Raw genomic sequence first — 18,121 nt, forward strand, 5'->3', positions numbered from 1 at the left:
TCCTTAATATTCATCAATAGGGGAATGGATAAATTAGTTATACTAATGAATAAAATATAACCAATAAAAATAATAAACTTAAAAAACACTATGCTATTAACAGATGCATAAAAAGAGTAAACATAAAAACATAAATCATAAGGATACATTCTAAATTCATGATATTTGACTAGGGAGAAAAACAAAAAGGCATTATTTTAATAACAAAATTGGAAGAAAAAATGAAAACAATGTTTGTTAATTCTATATGGCATTATATTATATTCTTGTAATGTTCTGGAGTTATTGTTTTTCATAAAATATGCTACTTGAGTACCTGGGCACCTGACAATTTAAATATGAGGCATGCTGCTTGTTCTAAAGGAACTTACACCCTTATACCGGTGAGCTCTTATTGCATAAGGAACTGCCTTACAACTCAGTGGCTTTAAAGACAATCATTTCTTCTCCTTAAAGCTGCCCTTCTGGGGAGAATCTTCTCTGCTCCACAGTGATCTCAGAGCTAGCATAAGCCCTCTTCATGGTGATAGCTGAGGGCCTAATAAAAACCAGAAACACATGAGTCATCTTGAAGCCTCCTAGGCTTATAACTGGCACGTAGTCACTCAACTGAATTTTGTGGGACAGAGCAAGTCACATGACCAAGCCTAAATTCAAACGCTGGGAAAGATGGACCAGCACCCAACTTTCTGTATAAATTCTTTCACTGCACTTCCACTGCGTTCACCTATTCCTTCTTCCTTCTCTATTTTTGGTCTTAAACTTCTTATTATACATATAATTTCTTCCGAAGGTAGAACTGAAAGACCTTTCAGCATTAAGTTTTAAGTTTCTAAAGTTATAAAGAGATTCTACAGATGGTTATTAATACTGAATGTAACTCAAACATTGCCACTTTTTTATGTACTAACGTATTTTCAGAGGAAAATATATGAAAATAACTTTTTCCTCTTATTCAGATTTAAATGAAACAGAATTAAATTTATTTTAAATTCCATTATGCTTCTAATTAAATTCTCATGGCAACATACAATAAACACAGTAAGAAGCAAATAAACATCACTCTACTGATTCTTGTTCTCACAATAAAAAGTTTAAGGTAAAAGGTGAAAGGTGTACATTATCTGAAGAAAAATCAGAGTGCCTGAAACTAATACACTATTGTATGTCGATTGTAATTGAAAATTAAAAAATACATATTTAAAATAAGTAAATAAACAAAGGTAGCATAAAACTGAATAAAGTTTAAGGTAAAACAACAAGAAAAAAGTCGATAATAAAGAAAATAAAGAGCACTATTACCTTATCTTTGTATGGCTTGTCAGGTTGGCAGCTTTTAATTTATTGCCATTTTATAGATGAGGATTTGAGATACAAAGAGATTAAAAGAATTTCTGAGCGCAATGAAAGAAAAACTTTTGAGTAGAAACACCAGGCCTTGCTTAAGGATGTTTTGATTTCTCTCCCAGGACTCTTCCCACAATACCAAGCCATGGCAACAGAGGAATATGCATTTCTCCTCCTTAGTCTAAGAAGATAAAAGTAAAAGATGATGGCTATCTGTCTGAACAAGCATGACTGAAGAGGCCAAGGTCTCCCACCTCAAGGATTCCTAGCTCCACCTCTGAGGTTCATAATTTTCCAAAAATCTTTGCTTAACTGGAGTTATTTTAATTTTCACATAATTTTTTCTACTTCACATTTTTACCAAAAATTTACATCTCACCCATATCCATCTCTAATTTTTATTTAATCACCTTACTTCCATAAACACTCATGTTATTATATGCACTTCCCCTGAGGCATTCTGTTTCTATTATCTGAGAGTATCTCAACATTTATTTCAGTATATTTTTAGTACTATGATTTCTAAGAATTCAGGGGGTGGGGAGAACAACCAGGTGCAGTTATTTCATGAAGTAAATAATTTTAAAGAAACTTTTTCTAATATAGTTGAAACTTCCAGTCCTGTGATGGTTAATTTTATGTGTCAACTTGACTGAACCACAGTGTGCCCAAACACTTAGCTAAACATTATTTTTGGGTGTGTCTATGAGGGTGTTTCTGGATGAGATTAATGTTTGGATCAGTAAACTAAGAAAAGCAGATTGACCTCCCCAATATGAGTGAACCTCATTCAACCCAGCCTAAATAGAATAAAAGGATGAGTAAGAAAGAATCTCTCTGCCTGATTATCCCTGAGCTGTGACACTGGACTTCTCTTATCTTCGAACTCAGACTCTGACCAGAACCTACACCATCAGCTCTCCTGATTCTCAGGTCTTAGATTTGACTGGAACTATATCATTAGCTCTCCTGGGTCTGTACTACTCGATCTTCGTAACTCTGTGAGCCAACTCCTTAATATATAAATATATAAATATATAAATATATATATATTTATATATTTATAATTAGTTTATTATATGTATAGAGAGAGAGATATGGATATGGATGAGATGATATAGATATAGAGATTAGAGATAAAGAGATATAGAGATAGCTCCTGTTGGTTCTGTTTCTCTGAAGAACCTTGACTATACAACTCCCAAAACAGAGTCCTGAAAAATCCCCTAGCTGACTTCTTGAGTACGCCATCATCCAATATACTAAGCTATCAATTTATTTGCATAAGAACCTTGGTATTTAAATAATTGGCAGGATGGCAAGAGGCCAGTTAAATAACAATATAGTATTTAATAATATAGAATGATAGAATATTAGAACTAGAATGAATTTTAGAGGTTATCTAAACTCACTCTCTTCACTGCATACATGAGAAAAAAAAAATAGAGAGGTTAAATGACTTGCCCTGGCTATAGAAAAAACTAGAAATCAAATACAAGTCTCCAGACTGTCTTTATCCAATCTTCTTTCCACTACATTATACTGTTGTTTTTAGAGTTGCAATTACAGTTTGTCTTGAGGTCTCTGCACTTTCTCTCATGGTCCTTCATTATGAACCTAAGAGCACTAGAAAATGGCCAGTCAAACGATGGATGTAACTACTCTCATGGAGTAAAGTTTAACCATATATCCTACCAAGCACCAATCAGCCAGCAGCACAGAGCTACTAAACGCTAATACTAAGTGAATTATATTCACATGACAAAAACTTCCCGATTTAAAATTATGGTTATTATAAGAACAGAACATGTTTCACTGCCTCTACATTTACCTAACATCAAAACATTTTTCCAAATATCTAGTAGACGAAGTCATTCTTGTTGGAGCAATTCTGCAGTGATTCACAAGAGGAAGAATTTAAAATTTTGAATAACTCCACAATTCAAAGTAAGAAGCTAAGACTTGGGATGGGAACTGAGTGTCATGTACACAGGACAAACTCTCTGAAAGACAAAACATGCAGAAACTAAGAAATATCAAGGAAACTATTCATACATTGGTCACTAAAGGAGATTTAATGCTAGTAATAGAGAGGATTCGGATCTGAGAATAGACCTAGTTTACCTAACATCAACTGAATACCATCCACTTGGAACCAAATACTATCTAGATCATTTACCCAGACTTCCCAAGACTTAACTTATTCAAGATTATCAGATCTCCTGAGTTTAGATGTCAACAATTTTTACAAAAATATCTTTCTCTAACATCTTCTAGATGTATTGATCCTCTTAAGTTCTATTAAATTAAATGAATTAAATAGTCACATACACATATATCTACACATTACAGTTCATCATAGTCACTGGAAGTAGGTCATCGGCACACACCCTGAATTGTACTTTAATGACTACCATTATGGATTATCATTTAACAATCCTTTTAGAACAATTCCTTTGCATGTTTCTAATATCTAGTCTCAGTCAAAAGAGAAAAGAATCCCCATATCACTGCTACCTTGTCTTTAGAAAATATTATATTTTTCTATTGTAGATTTGTATTCATCATATGGTTTTCTCATAAAAGCATTGGCAATGACTTTGATCAGAGAGAAATGAAACTTTTTTTCTTAGAGACATAGAATTAAGCCCTGAGTCTGACCATCTACACACAACTATCTTTCTATCCTAATTCCATAATGTTCCAATTCCCTCCTGGGCATGCCAGGATGAAAGAAGAGCTCAGGTTTCTATGTTTTTTTTCTTTTAATAACTGAACCCAAACCTACCCAAATCATGGCAACCATACATAAATTAAATTGAAAGAATTTGCTGAAGTCAATTTTCTGACAGTTCTAAGTATAAGTATTGCTGATCCCAGTAAAAATCATTCATATGGCATAGTCTTCAACTTGCACAGTCTGGAAGAGAATACAAGGATAAAGTGCTGGCCAAAAATATTTGATCCGATATAGTATACAACATCGTCTGAGCAGGTAAGTGTGGCCAGGGGCATACCAAGTACTGGGACCAATTACACTTAAGTGAAAAATGGTCACGAGTAATACCTTAGTGAATAATGCTCAGATGAACAAAAGAGAGCTAATGGTAGTGATAATGTAGAAACAACTTTTTTTTCCAGCTTCATATTTCTTGTACAAAGTACTCACTAACAAGAAAAATCTACCTGTTGGGTATTACAAGAACAGTGACCATTCCATAAAAATGATTCCAATATTTTTTAAATATATTTTTAGTGTCCTACCCTCATTCTGTTCAACACATTTCCTCCCAACTTCAGATTATCACTCACCGAATACCCTTCAGATCATATGTATCCATCCTATTTAAACTGGCTGAGTAAGGCCATCCTTTGTGTATTAGGCAAGTCCTTCCTCTAATATTTGCCAAAAAAAAATGTTAAGTTTCTTTTTATCTTATGTTAAAGTTCTTCAAGTTAGATTCTAGTTGGGAAATATCGGTCCAACAGTTGTACTTATTTATGTTGACACTCACAAATGATTTTACTTGCTACAGAGCAAAAGTATAATTTAAACATTTGCTGCTGACACACCCATCTTTGATATAAGGCAAGCCCACTGGCACGATAATAAGTAATCCCAAAAATAAATACATAATGCATACTCTATACACATTTGCACCACACACTGAAAAATGAAAGGAACAGATTTCCTTTTGGATCATAGATAAATGTATCATTTCCCTGGAAAACAAGACTCAGCCAATTTGTCAAAATTATTGGGTCTAAAATAGGAAGTCTTTCTTTTTCAGTCTACTGGATTTAAGATATTTGGACTTCGTATAACAGAGGGGATTTATATAGCCTTTGTGTGCACGCTGTCGCTCTGAAAACAAGGATCACAGGCACTAGCTTTTAAATTGCTCTCCAAATGCTCCCAGGAAGCCAGAGAGATCTAAGCCCAGAAAGTTCAAGCCCTGTCTTCTATCACATAACGTGCAAGGCTTCAACCAAAATCTAATGCAGTTTACAGCTGCAATATTTCTAATGAATTAAATTTTATGTTTAACTCACATCCTCAAAAATGTTGCAGTTACGAAGGCATTGGCAACTTGAAATACCAGGCAAATTCTGGCAGCTCTGTAACCTCCTTCCAGGTAAGAGTACTTGCTCTTTACCATGTTAAAGGTAAACAGATCCAAGCCCTAGCCTCCATCACTTACTCTACAGCTCTATTATTCATCATTGAAAATCAGCAAGAGAGAAAAAGTTCCTTTTTAAAACTTAATAAACAGCAAGCATACATTCTATTGATTTCTCATTTTTTTTTAATTGACATGAAAGCACATGTAGAATAGTAAATTCTGTGCTTCATTTAAAAGAATTCTCTTCTACACACTATCCTGGAAAGTCTTTCAAGAGAAAAGTAATTTCACAGATGCATTTGAATAAATCAAAATTTTCATTTGTCTGAAAAAAATTCTCTCTAGTCAATGAACCTGAAACAATGACTGCTTGGAGAAACATAGCTTTTGCAGTTTTGAGAGTTATGTTAACCAGTCCACTGAGCTCCGGTCTAGAATCAAAATTTTAGGTTTCTTCTCTTCCTGTCACAGATTGTAGACACAAAAATACTCATAAAAACATTCTGGGTTTTTTTTTCTGTCAAAGTACTAGAGTCATATGGGGTCCATATTTGCATTTAAATAACACCATTTTTCTCTTAACATTTTATTGTCATTCTAACTTCTACATTAGTCCACAGATCTATACTTTTATCATTAGTAGCTTATATGTTTAGATCTGTGATGGATGTTGTGATACTTTTTTATTTAATATAAATGAGAAGCATCTAGTAATCTTCACCACAATCGATGTTTCTTACATGGACTTCTTCATCTCTGCTGCCAAATAATCAAATCAAGTCAACAGCTTTAGTTATCTCATATTCCACTCTACTCTTTGCTTTGTGTTCATAGCTCTACTCCTCTTGAGTTTTTCCCCAACTAGACTGTGACTCTTGGATTTTCTTCCTACTGTGTGATTCATGGCCACTGTCAAATGACTTAAAGATAGATATCTGTTTGTCTACTTTCTTCTCACTCCTGAATGATTATAAATTCTTCTTTTACCACTTGGTCTATTTCATCTCTGCTCCTCCACTTCCAATTTTAAGATATCTTGTTAATATATACAATTTTAGATAATCCTGATAGTGATACTTTTGTTCTTATAGAAATGGGCTTATTCTTGGCAAGTAGAAAATAGACAAAAATTAAATTTTAATAAGTTGAACAAGCTCTCTATACACACATATACAGCTTTTCCAAGCCTCAGTCAATTATCTGAACTATAATCATCTAAATTTCATATGTAAACATATGGAAATGATAAATAAAATTTTTTTAATATTTTCCCAAAATAACATTTCTTATGTGATTCAGCCTATAAAGGGGTGAGTAAAACACACACAGAATTACTTGGGACTTCAGAAAAAAAATTTTAAGGGACAGATTTCTGGTTTCATGACAGCTACTAGTAAATTTCCTGAACTCTTAATAATCATTTCTCCAAAATGTGGCTCTCAGACTAACATATATGAGACAATGCTCAGTTTAAATCTTAAACCCAAGTTTTATGTTAATCTTCATTGCTGTTTTTAAAGAAATGAACTTGCTTAACTTCAATAATATGGTAATTACTACCTGATGCACAAAACAGACAATTAAAAACTATTTTTATAATTTTTTTCATCAATTTAAGATTTAAGACCCAATGGTGCCACTTTTACTTAATGTTTTTCTTGATATTTTTATTTCTACATTTAGTTTTTTATTGCTATCTTAAAGCAGACTCTACAACCACTGCTTTTTTCTTGACTTTAAGTCATTGTTTATTCTAAACTATACCCATGAGATAAAAAGTTGTTTATGCATTTTACATAAAGTTATCCCAGACATCTAGCTTACTCTTGCTGGGACACCCTGATATACAGTCAATTGACTTTGTTCCAAGGATCCAGCCATCCCTGGAAGCAGCAAATAGCTTTGGCATAGTCAGCAACCAAACCAGCCACAACAATATAGTCTGTGATCTGTTCTAAGGGCAACTAGGGCAATTTCAGGGAAACCTAACCTCTGTGAAGCATGGTTGGCACCCCCCGCGCCCCACTCCACCCCCTGCCACAAGACCCCCTTAAAGATTCTTGCCAAAATAAACATGAGAATTCATTACCCAATAGAAATTTGAACATCATTATTTTGAAGTCACTCCCTGAAAATCTTGCAGTCATACAATTACAGAAATAAACTATATCATTAAATGTTCTAGTCACATTTCTCCTATTACTGATGAAAAAAGAAAGTCTAAAGAAGATAAGTAACATCCTTAATGCTATAAAGCTAGTTATACTTGGAAAACCAGGGCTGTTACCTAGAATTAGTTACTGGATCCAGAGATAAACCACAGTCTTAACTGAAACTCTCTAAGATCTTGTATTTCTGCATCAAAATTATTTCTTAAGGAAAACAAGCCACGCAGCTCTTTTGATTAATAGTGATCTTCAAAATTATTTTCGAAACCACACAACTGAATATTACTAACAAAAATATCCACAAAAACATTCAAACAAATAAAACAATTATAGATTTTTCAAAAGTGCGGACAAGAGTAAGATGAGATGCCCTTTCCTTGCATGTGAGAACAAGGTGTGGGGAGGGGGGGGGGGAGGAGGAAGGAGGGGTAGGAGGGGTTGGAGGAGATCCATACTTAAGAACAACTTTTTCTTGAAGTCCTTTTAAAAAATATATCAAAGGTCACATTTAAATCCATGATTTTTGATATGGAAATTGACTTCATAGCTTTTATTTCTATAAAAATGAAAATGACCAGTATTGTCTCTAAAAATGTTTATCATTATATATTAGAGCAAAAAAAGAAAATTTAAAAACTAGAAGCAACCTCAGTGACCATCAAAAAAGAAATGGACCAACAAACTATGGAAGAGTCATGAGTAATTTGACAGAACATTATGTAGTCACTAACAATTACTTTTTTTTTAATGATTTTTTAATGACATGGAAATAAAAGCTCACAATACTATCATAAAATCTAAAAGCTAGATAACAAATGATTATACAATGTGATGTAATTTAGTCATATATTTATAAAAATGATAAATAGAAAAGAAAACATATGACAATACTAGCAATGAGTTATCTGTGGATAATAGCTATAAATATTTCCCTTTATCCTTATAATTTTCTATAGTTTCCCAACTGTTTACAATGAGCATAGGCTATTCTTATGAATAGAAAAACATTTTTTTTAATTACAAAGAATTCTCAAAGCATCATTTTATAGCACAGTTTTATTCCCATTCCTTTGTCAATCATAACATACGCTGTCTCTCCGTGAGCCCATTCTCCATTTCGGTCATTACTTATCCCAACCAGCACTTCCTTTTCCCCTTTCCACCCTCATTACTGTTTATTAATACAGTCTCGACCTTAGGATGTTTAGAGAGAGGAGAAATCTAAATGTTTCTTAATATGCAGAAATTAAATAAGCACATAAATTCCAGCTTATTTTAAGTTCTCAGACCCCAAACCTCCAAGCCAAAATGTCACAAAGGCCATCCTTAGCATTTATTTATTAGTAAAAAGACAGCAGATGCTCAGGCTTCAAATGAAAGAATACTGGTCCATAAAAAGAGGAAAAGGATATTAATTTGAGCTCTTTAACAATTATTAAGTTTAATTTCTAAAGATTTTAGCTCTTTACAGAGTTATTTTGATTCCTTCATGAAATGGAAAGTAAGGTTATTACTAACCCTGTGATTAACACCCCAAATATAAACACAGTGACTCAACAAAAATTGTCAAATACATCTAAGGCTAAAAAGAAATTCATTTATACATACTCTTCTTCATTGCAATCTAAAAAAAATAGTTCTTGATAGAGGTTGGAAGTTTTAAAAGGACTGAATTTAACCTCATGTCCAAAAATAACATTTTTATTCTGAATATAATAAGTAAGTACTCTGCATGGCCTGTATGGTTAAAAGCTGAACCAATCGCTATACTTGATTTTGAAAAAAAATAAATAAATAACAAGATATTCTCATTATTCCACTAACCTACAGGAAAATATTTAATAGTTCCCAATTACATAAGGCACACAATAGTTACCCTGGCATTCAAAGCCTTCCCCAATTTCAGTCACTGAGAAGTGCTGTACTCCAAAATAAATCTACATTTTATTTAAAATTAGCAAATATCAATAAACATTTGTCTTGAGATGTGAGCCTAACAATGTGGAGGCCAAACTCTGAACTGATATAACCAAGATACGACAGCACTCAAACAGTCAATTATCCTGCCATATTCTCTCATTTTATTTTTTCCTTATGCTCTCCACCACACACACACATGCACATTGTCACCAATGGTTGTGAGTGTCTCAAAATACCTTATGTATAATGAAAATAGTTCAGACTTATAAAAGGATATCACAAAATGAAAACAGCACATTATGGCATCAAAATTTCTAATAATTTCTAAAACTAATAAAATTTTTAAAATATCAGATATTCTGAAACTAAGCCTTAAGCATAAATACTACTTAAACCAGTATCTAAATGTGGAGATCTGACCCAGGCCTCTAAATATAAGTTGAAAAAAATACATGTAACAATAAAATAACTGTAAAATGGGAAATAAGTGTTATACCATTAGATTATCTCATTAAAGCCTCTAAATTTTATAATTACTTAATTATAGATGATGATTATTTGAATTTCATTATGTCCCAGAAATACAATCAATGACTTCTGAAAACATTAACTGTCCGTTTATACAAGGCCAAAAAATTAAGGTACAGTGATTAAATGTTAATGGCAGTGACACTGTGGAAGTTATGATATGCATAATTCATTCTTGGTAAATTGTAGGTTTCTAGGAATGTAATCATTTCTCATAGGCTGCCCAATTTTTTGGTGTATAATTGTTCATAGTACTTTCTTACAATCCCCTGTATTTCTGTGGTCAGGTGTAACATCTCTTCCTACATTTCTGATTTTATTTATTTGAGTTCTCTTTTTTCCCCATAGTGAGTCTAGCTAATGGTCTGTCAATTTTGTTTACCTTTTCAAAGAACCAGCTCTTAATTTCATTGATCTTTTTTACTGTCTTCGAATAGACAGAGTCAGAAACATTTCCAAAGTTCTGAATTAATATCCTCTAGATCTTATAGCCCACAGTTGAAAATGCTAGAATATTCTGGTGCCTAGAATGGATATGTTATATAATAATAAAGATTTCTGGTCTAAAAAAGTTTATTAATTTTAGAGATCTTTTGCATTAGATTCATGATTCGTTTGCATTAAAAATTTATAGACTATGATTTTTAGTAATGTAGATTCAAGCATAAGACAGACTAAAGTCTAACATCTAGAATCCTAATTAGTCAATAAGAAATTTAGTTTATGTCCCTGTCATCAGTATGTTGAAAAATAGTTGGTGATCAGCAACACAAAAAAATTAACAATTCTACAAAGTAATATATAACACAATTATATTCTTGTGTTATCCTGTTTATAGAATCTGATAATTATTACTTTTCACAAATTTTAGGGATGTTTTGATAAGGATTCAGTAATAGAGTAAAGTAAGATCACGTAACGTCATAAACTATAGTCATTTCAGTAGCGTTCAAACCTATTTCAGGACCTTGCAAACATAAAAACTCACCTAACATTGCACTTGCAGAAACAGTTCTCCAACAACCTAATACAAATCAGAAAAACGCCAACCAATCACAGGTATTCCTTTAAAAATATATTACAAATCAAAAGGAAACTATATGGCTATTTTTAACATAGCCTAAATTTTTTCATAGGTCACAAGAACTATAGATTTGGAGGAAGATGGTTAATTCCAAATAGAGAAAATGAGATATCTCCTTCTTAGAAGAACACTGCAAGCTGGCTGTTTGCATACAGACATTTCTAAATGGATTTATTGGGTAAAATATTTACTTCTCTTCACAGGCATCTGGAGACATTGCAAGTTCAGTTCCAGACCACCACAGTAAAGCAAATATCACAAAAAAAAGCAAGTCACACAAATTTTCTGGTTTTCCTGTGCATACAGAAGTTATGTTTATACTATACTGTAGTGTGCAATGGCATTTTGTCTAAAAAACAGTGTATGTACCTTAACTTCAAAATATTTTATTGCTAAAAAAAAAAAAAAAAAGCTAACCATCATCTGAGCCATCAGTGAGTCGTAATTTGTTGCTGGCGGAGGGTCTTACCTTCAATATGTAAAAAACGTAACATCTGTGAAACATAGTAAAGCAAAAAGCAGTAAAATATGGTATGCCTGTATTTATTTTCTTCTTCCACTCACAGCCACTTCTCTGTCTTTAGTTGTTAACAGAAAACAAAATGGAGACAAGGCAGAACCTTGGTCTTATATCTAGAAAGAAATTCAGCTGTCACATTCATGCACAAAACTAAGCCAACCTATTATGCTGAAGCTGAAGAAAACATTCCCTAAACCCCACTGTACAGTATTCAGCATGCAAAGGTGGTTGGTTTACAATTCAACTACCTCAGCACTACACAATTAGTATTCACACATTGTACATCAATGCAATTTACAGAATGTTCAACTATACCATCGCCTTAAGAGTGTCTATTAAACATTATTTACAAAAACTTCCACACCCTCAGTGAGTCCTATACCAAAGGATCAGATGAGAAACAGGTAAAGCCAATGACTGATCACTTTCACCAGATATATTCTACATTTTTTGTGTGTCGGTATAGACAAAAGACAGGAAACATTTCTTCTAGAAATAGGTTTGGAAAAGGGAAGTAGATGGATGGTTATGACAAGGATAGAATAGGAATTGACTATATTGTAAAATCAAATAGGAATAATGAATGACTCCCTAAAACAGTTCAAAGTTTTTTTGATTCATGATCTTGGATTTTTTTTTTAATAAACTTTATTTTTTAGACCAGCTTCAGGTTCACAACAAAACTGAGTGGAAAATACAGAGATCCACACCAAGACACATTATAATAAAAATGTTAAATGTTAAACATAAAATCTTAAAAGCAGCAAACTAAAAACCACTCGTTATTATGCGCAGGGAAACCCCCATCAGCAGGTTTATCAGCAGAAACTTTGCAGGCCAGAAGGAAACGGAATGATATAGTCAGAGCGCTGAAAGAGAAGAGCCTTTTGAAGGAGTGACATGCTTACCTTGATTGGCAGTATCAAGGGTGCATGCACATGACCGAACTCATTATGTACATTAAATACGTGCAGTTTTCTTGTGTACAGATTATACTTCGATAAAGTTGTTTTTTGAAAGAAATAAAAGAAATATATCTAGCACTCGATAAAGTAAACATCGACAATGATTGACATCTGATAAAAAATTAACAACAAGTTTGCAGAAAAGCAGAACAATAGAACCCAAAATGAGGTGGGGGGGAACCGTCAACTGAAACCAAAACACTACTGACAGAGATACTGGAATTAGCAGATAATAACATTAAAACAGTTATAACATTATTCCATGTGTTCAGAAAAGTTCAATGGAGATATGGAAGTAAAACGATGCAAAATGAACTCCTAGAGATGCCAACTCTCATGTCTGAGATAAAAATATCCTGAACGGGGTTAACTGAATACTAGATTTTACAAAAGAAAAAAAAAAAACCAGTGAACTTCAAGACACAGCAATAGACACTATGCAAAATGAAAGATAAAAGGAAAAAAAAGAATAATAGATAACACAGAACCACCAGCAAGCTGTGGATAGCTTCAAGTGGCCTAATTTAGATTTAACTAGAGCCTCTGTAAAGGAAGGAAATAGAAAACATATTTAAAGAAACAATAGTTTAATTTTTCCTAAATCTGAAGGAAAAACAAAAACAAAAACCTAGGGCCTTGAAGCTACAATTACATAGTCCTGCTCTAAGAGCTCATAGTCTAATAAGAGAAACACCTATTTAAAATAAGCACAATAAAATATGAGATCAGCAATAACAGATACATGTGCAAGGAGGTGAGATTTCACAGAGAAGGTGACTGCTAAGTAAGATTTTAAAGATAAACTGAAATTTGACAAGAAAAGAAGTCATGGAGATGGGGGAGCAGCCCAAGTAAGGACATTCCAATCCAAATAAGTGGCATCAGGAAAAGCACTGAGGTGTGAAGCTACACAGTATCTCGTGGGGAGGGCGAGTTGAGCGCTGCTGGAGCATAAACAGAACCAGTGGCATGGGGGAGGGGAACTGCACTTGAGCTGACACCAAAGGTGAAGACTATGAGGACTTTGCATTCTCTGCTAAGGTGCTTCTCCTGAAAGCCACAGGAAGGTGTTACAATGTTTTAATCAGAAGGGCTTAGTAAATTCTGCATTTTGAAAGGTTAGTATAGGCCAAGCCTTGAGGTTAGGGAGGACAGTCAGAAACTGCTGCCACAGTCAAAACTGGAGACAACGGAAGTCTGAACTACGGCCGGGAAAAAAATCTGATAGGAGAGAGAAAAATGTTCAGGGGATGATTGAGGATGATCCTGGTTGATGTTTAGGAGCTAAAATCAGTAAACATGGGTTCTTCCTTGATCGTGGGGAGACAAAAAAGGAATCAAGGAAGACTTCCAGATGCCATGTATGCACTCCTCAGAAACACAGAGATATTCTGCAGCCCCTTTGCTTGTCTTCTAGGCTCAAGTTCTTTCATTCCGTTTCTCTAATCATCATTCCTCCATCTGCTTTCTCCCTTCAAGATACTTGCCAAAATAACATTTTTTCAAGAAGCCCCTTTCTATTCTTTTCATTGTGTGGTTATTTACTTGTCATTTTAACATTTGTATGGATGGGAGATGGGTTCAAATGAATGGACTTCATTTGCCATCTTGAACTGATGCACTCCACTGCAAGCAGGCAGTGAAAATTAACATCTGCCTTAATTCAGGGCTGGGTCCTGGTGCAGCACATTCATTTATTGATCGAAAATTAAACCCATTTCTTGGCAAGTACACTTGAGTGCATATTTTGTTCTTGGATTTGCATTTTAGTAGTATAATTATTATGGATATTATTGGTCAGATTAAATATGAACTTTTAGAAGTGAAATGTTTCATCTACGTTTATTTTCTACCATTCATTTTGCTGGTTTTCCTTCCTTGCTTTAAGTAAGAACAGCAGCCTGCTCATTTCCATTTCAGTCTAGTGTCAATGTCCACTTCAGAGCACTTCTCATTTCCTCAGAACAAAGCCTTGACTGAGCCCAGGGATCATGGTTAGTGACCACATGCAATGGAAAGGGCAAGAGAAGCAGCCAAATGGACAAGAAACAGCTGGAAACCATTGAAGAAAGCTATAGAAATAAGATCATGAGGAATAAAAGAATATGACTAAGGCTTGGTATCCAGTGTCACAAAATATTTTGGAAGTTTTCAGTTGTCTTTTCCTGGGTAATAGCCTTAAAAATATATGTCCACTGTCTTCCTTAAATCTTTTCTGTTATGAGGAGGTGTCATGCCCACATATGAACTAAATCAAAACAGAGGAACAGTCAACAGCAAAGACTTCTTGCTGTGTGAAAAAAAAAAAGGAAGGTTTCTTTTGACAATAATATGGCTCTGACTTGATATTTTGTTGATTTAATGTTTTGACTTTTGATATCTAGTATGAGAACTCTAGTCCAGACCAGTTGGAAACCATAATATCTTCTCCCAAACTCATGAGTTCAGGGGTTCTTGAAGGTCAATTGCTCTTTAAATTCCTCACTATTTTATGAAATCATCTCTCCAATTTCCTGGTACCTCCAACAACAACAGAACCACATTTGCCAAGGCTCAGTAACTTCCTGTCAGATACCACTAAAGGAAAATAATGGCATCATGAATATTCACACAGGAAAATATGAATTCTGCCTTCATGGATAAAGTTATTGCTCCAAGCGCATCAGAAACCACATCCTGGTTCCCAATACTTTCAGCACACCGCCCTGAGTATCCAGCTGACGTCATGATGCTTCCATCAATACACTAGTGGGACACAACAGGTCCAGTTGGAAAAGGAGGTAAAGTTTTTCCACCAAATTTTCAGAGCTCCCACTTTAACAAAAAAAGAAAGGACACTTCAGGGTCCTAATATAACTTGGACTTAATTCAGCAACTCCAGAAACAGAGAAAGGACTTCCATGGGTAGAATGAGGGTTTTGTACAGTATCATTATTTTGATCAAAGGGGAAACTGCACCTGCTGTATTTGTTGCCACTTTTCAGTCATTAAACAAAAAGGTCTTATATTCATCCATGAAAAAAAGTACAGACTTCTCATAACCCAAGACAAAAGCGTGTGTATGGCCTCCATGAGAAAAGTGTTCAAATTCTAAGGCTCTTAACTAAGACTTATCTATTTGCTAAGCCACCGCCTTCCAAACAGGTATAATTAATGATGAGGAGGCCTGGTCTGTGACTCTCTAACAATGTAAACTCATATTCATTATACAGATTCCAGAGTCTTTTCTAAAAGAAAAAATAGCATTTCTTTACTTCTCCGGGATTTCTGGCATGAATGAAAGATGGGTTTTAATACTAACTACCGTGTGCCAAAAGCTACATGTAGATTTGTATATATTATTTCATTAGATTCTTATGGCAATCCTATGAGGTAGATGGTATCATTCTCATTTAATGAAGGTAGAAACCTGTGCTCAGACAGATTTGATAATTTACCAAGTCCCACAGCCAATAAATGGCAGAGCTGGAATCTGAACTCATGTCAATTGACTATCTATACAACATCATATTGCCTCTTTGGGGCTACAGTACACATATTTTCCAGTGGTTTTCCCCCATTTTCACTCATAAAGCCTTGCACGTCTCTTTATAATTCTTATATAATTTGTCATTATTTCATAAATTTGTTTGTTTCCATATTATCCACATCATCTACTGGATTGTAACCTCTTTGATGACTGAAACTATGTCTGTCCTTTTCATCTTTATATCCATAGTGCCTGGCAAAGAGTAGTAGAAACTTAATACTTGTTGAAATTAAAACAGATGTTCTCTTCGGTAAAACCTCTAATCTAGCCACACTAGTCTAGTCACACTTCCCTGACTGTGCCATGCTCCTCTGGCCTCCACAGTTTGGCTCCCATCACTCTGCATTCCTGCAAAGAACTTCAGTCTCCTCTTCCCATCCAACCCCTACTGAGCCACTAAGGCCCCTTTTGCTCTAGAATCATCCCTGCCCATGGTGAAATGTGACTCTCCTTTGTCTCCGAATTCACATAACTTATTTTCTATTCCATTCATATAATGATGCTTTGTGAACTCATTTTTTGGCATGTAATTTATCCTTGTGTTTTGTTTTGTTTTACCTCAAAGTTAAAAATTACGTGAATAAAAGTATTGCATGCTATAATTCCTTATCTCTCCCCCTCCAAAAAAAGCACTTATTATATACAAAGCAGATCCTTAAATATGTGTTTAATAAACAAATAAATGAAACAGTAAAAGGCCCTGGTAGAAGACTAAAAACTGAACTGTAAGTATTATCTGTGGATGTGAGATAGGCTGGGTGTGAAATCAAGTCAGAGTACTTTACTACCTGAAGAACTGATATTTAATTTCAGCCTTTGCTTTTACCTGAAGAAAGTAGTAACCCTAGAAATAAGCGAGCAAAAAATGTACTGAATGGAAGCAAGGGGTACCTCCTGTTCCTTTCTCATGCAGAAGTTTTCACTGTTCCCACAGACCCCGCCCTCCTTCCAAGAAGAGAGGAGAAAGGGAAGACACTCCCAATGTTCTCTCTTCTTCTTTCCCCTCGAGCTTCCTATCACTGACTACAAGACATAGAAAAGAAGCAAAAAGAAATTACCAATGAGATTTCCAGACCACTCTGTTACTGCATAAAAAACACACAAATAAATCATTATTTTATCATTCTCGTCTGCCTGCAGAGAAAATTCAACATCTCTAACCTGGCTTAACGTAGGCTGCTAATAAACAAAAAATGGATGCACTAGAGTTAAACACTGGAGCTCAGAAGAAGAAACATGATGTGTTATTTCAAACTAAACGAAGCTTGAAATTTTTAGTTTGGTGAATATCTCTTATACAATTGTCTATGGCTGAACTTTCCATAAGGTCATAAACAGGCACTGAAATAGCTCTGTGTTCAGAAATGTCTGGCTCGGCAGGCTGCCATTTAGCCCCTTAGGTAAGTTCAGGTTTGACATGGTTCAGAAAGATCAGGTCTTTACACTCTTGTTGCAGCAGCTGAAATCTTTCCACAGCCCCAACAGCTAGAGAGGACCTGGTCCTTCGTCGCCCAGTTCCACCCATGCAGCTGGGCTTGTGTCACTGACTTCTGCTAAGAAAACAGAGTAAGGGGCCCCAAGACTCATAGACATAATATAAATAAAAAAAATAATAATAATACATTCATGGTTCCAACTGTCCACACTTTCTCAGTTAGGTTGCACCTATGTTATATTACTCAGCATGTGGTTTCAATTGTAACAACAATGTGCATTTGTTCAAGTACGCTGGCTGTTCACTTCACTTCTCACTGTGTTTGAATATGCCATGGCCTGCGATTCCCTTTCAGGGGTCAAGTGTCTGGCATGTGCCTGCCATGTTATGGTCGGTATAACCTTATAGATTATCCAAGCTGCAGAACCAGGACCTTTGATGTCAAAAGGCCTCTGTGCATGTAATGGATATATAATGTATATGTATTGGATGGAAAAAAAA

This window comes from Pteropus medius, unplaced genomic scaffold (genome assembly GCF_902729225.1).
Source record: "Pteropus medius unplaced genomic scaffold, Ma_sr-lr_union100, whole genome shotgun sequence".
In the NCBI taxonomy this organism is placed as follows: domain Eukaryota; kingdom Metazoa; phylum Chordata; class Mammalia; order Chiroptera; family Pteropodidae; genus Pteropus; species Pteropus medius.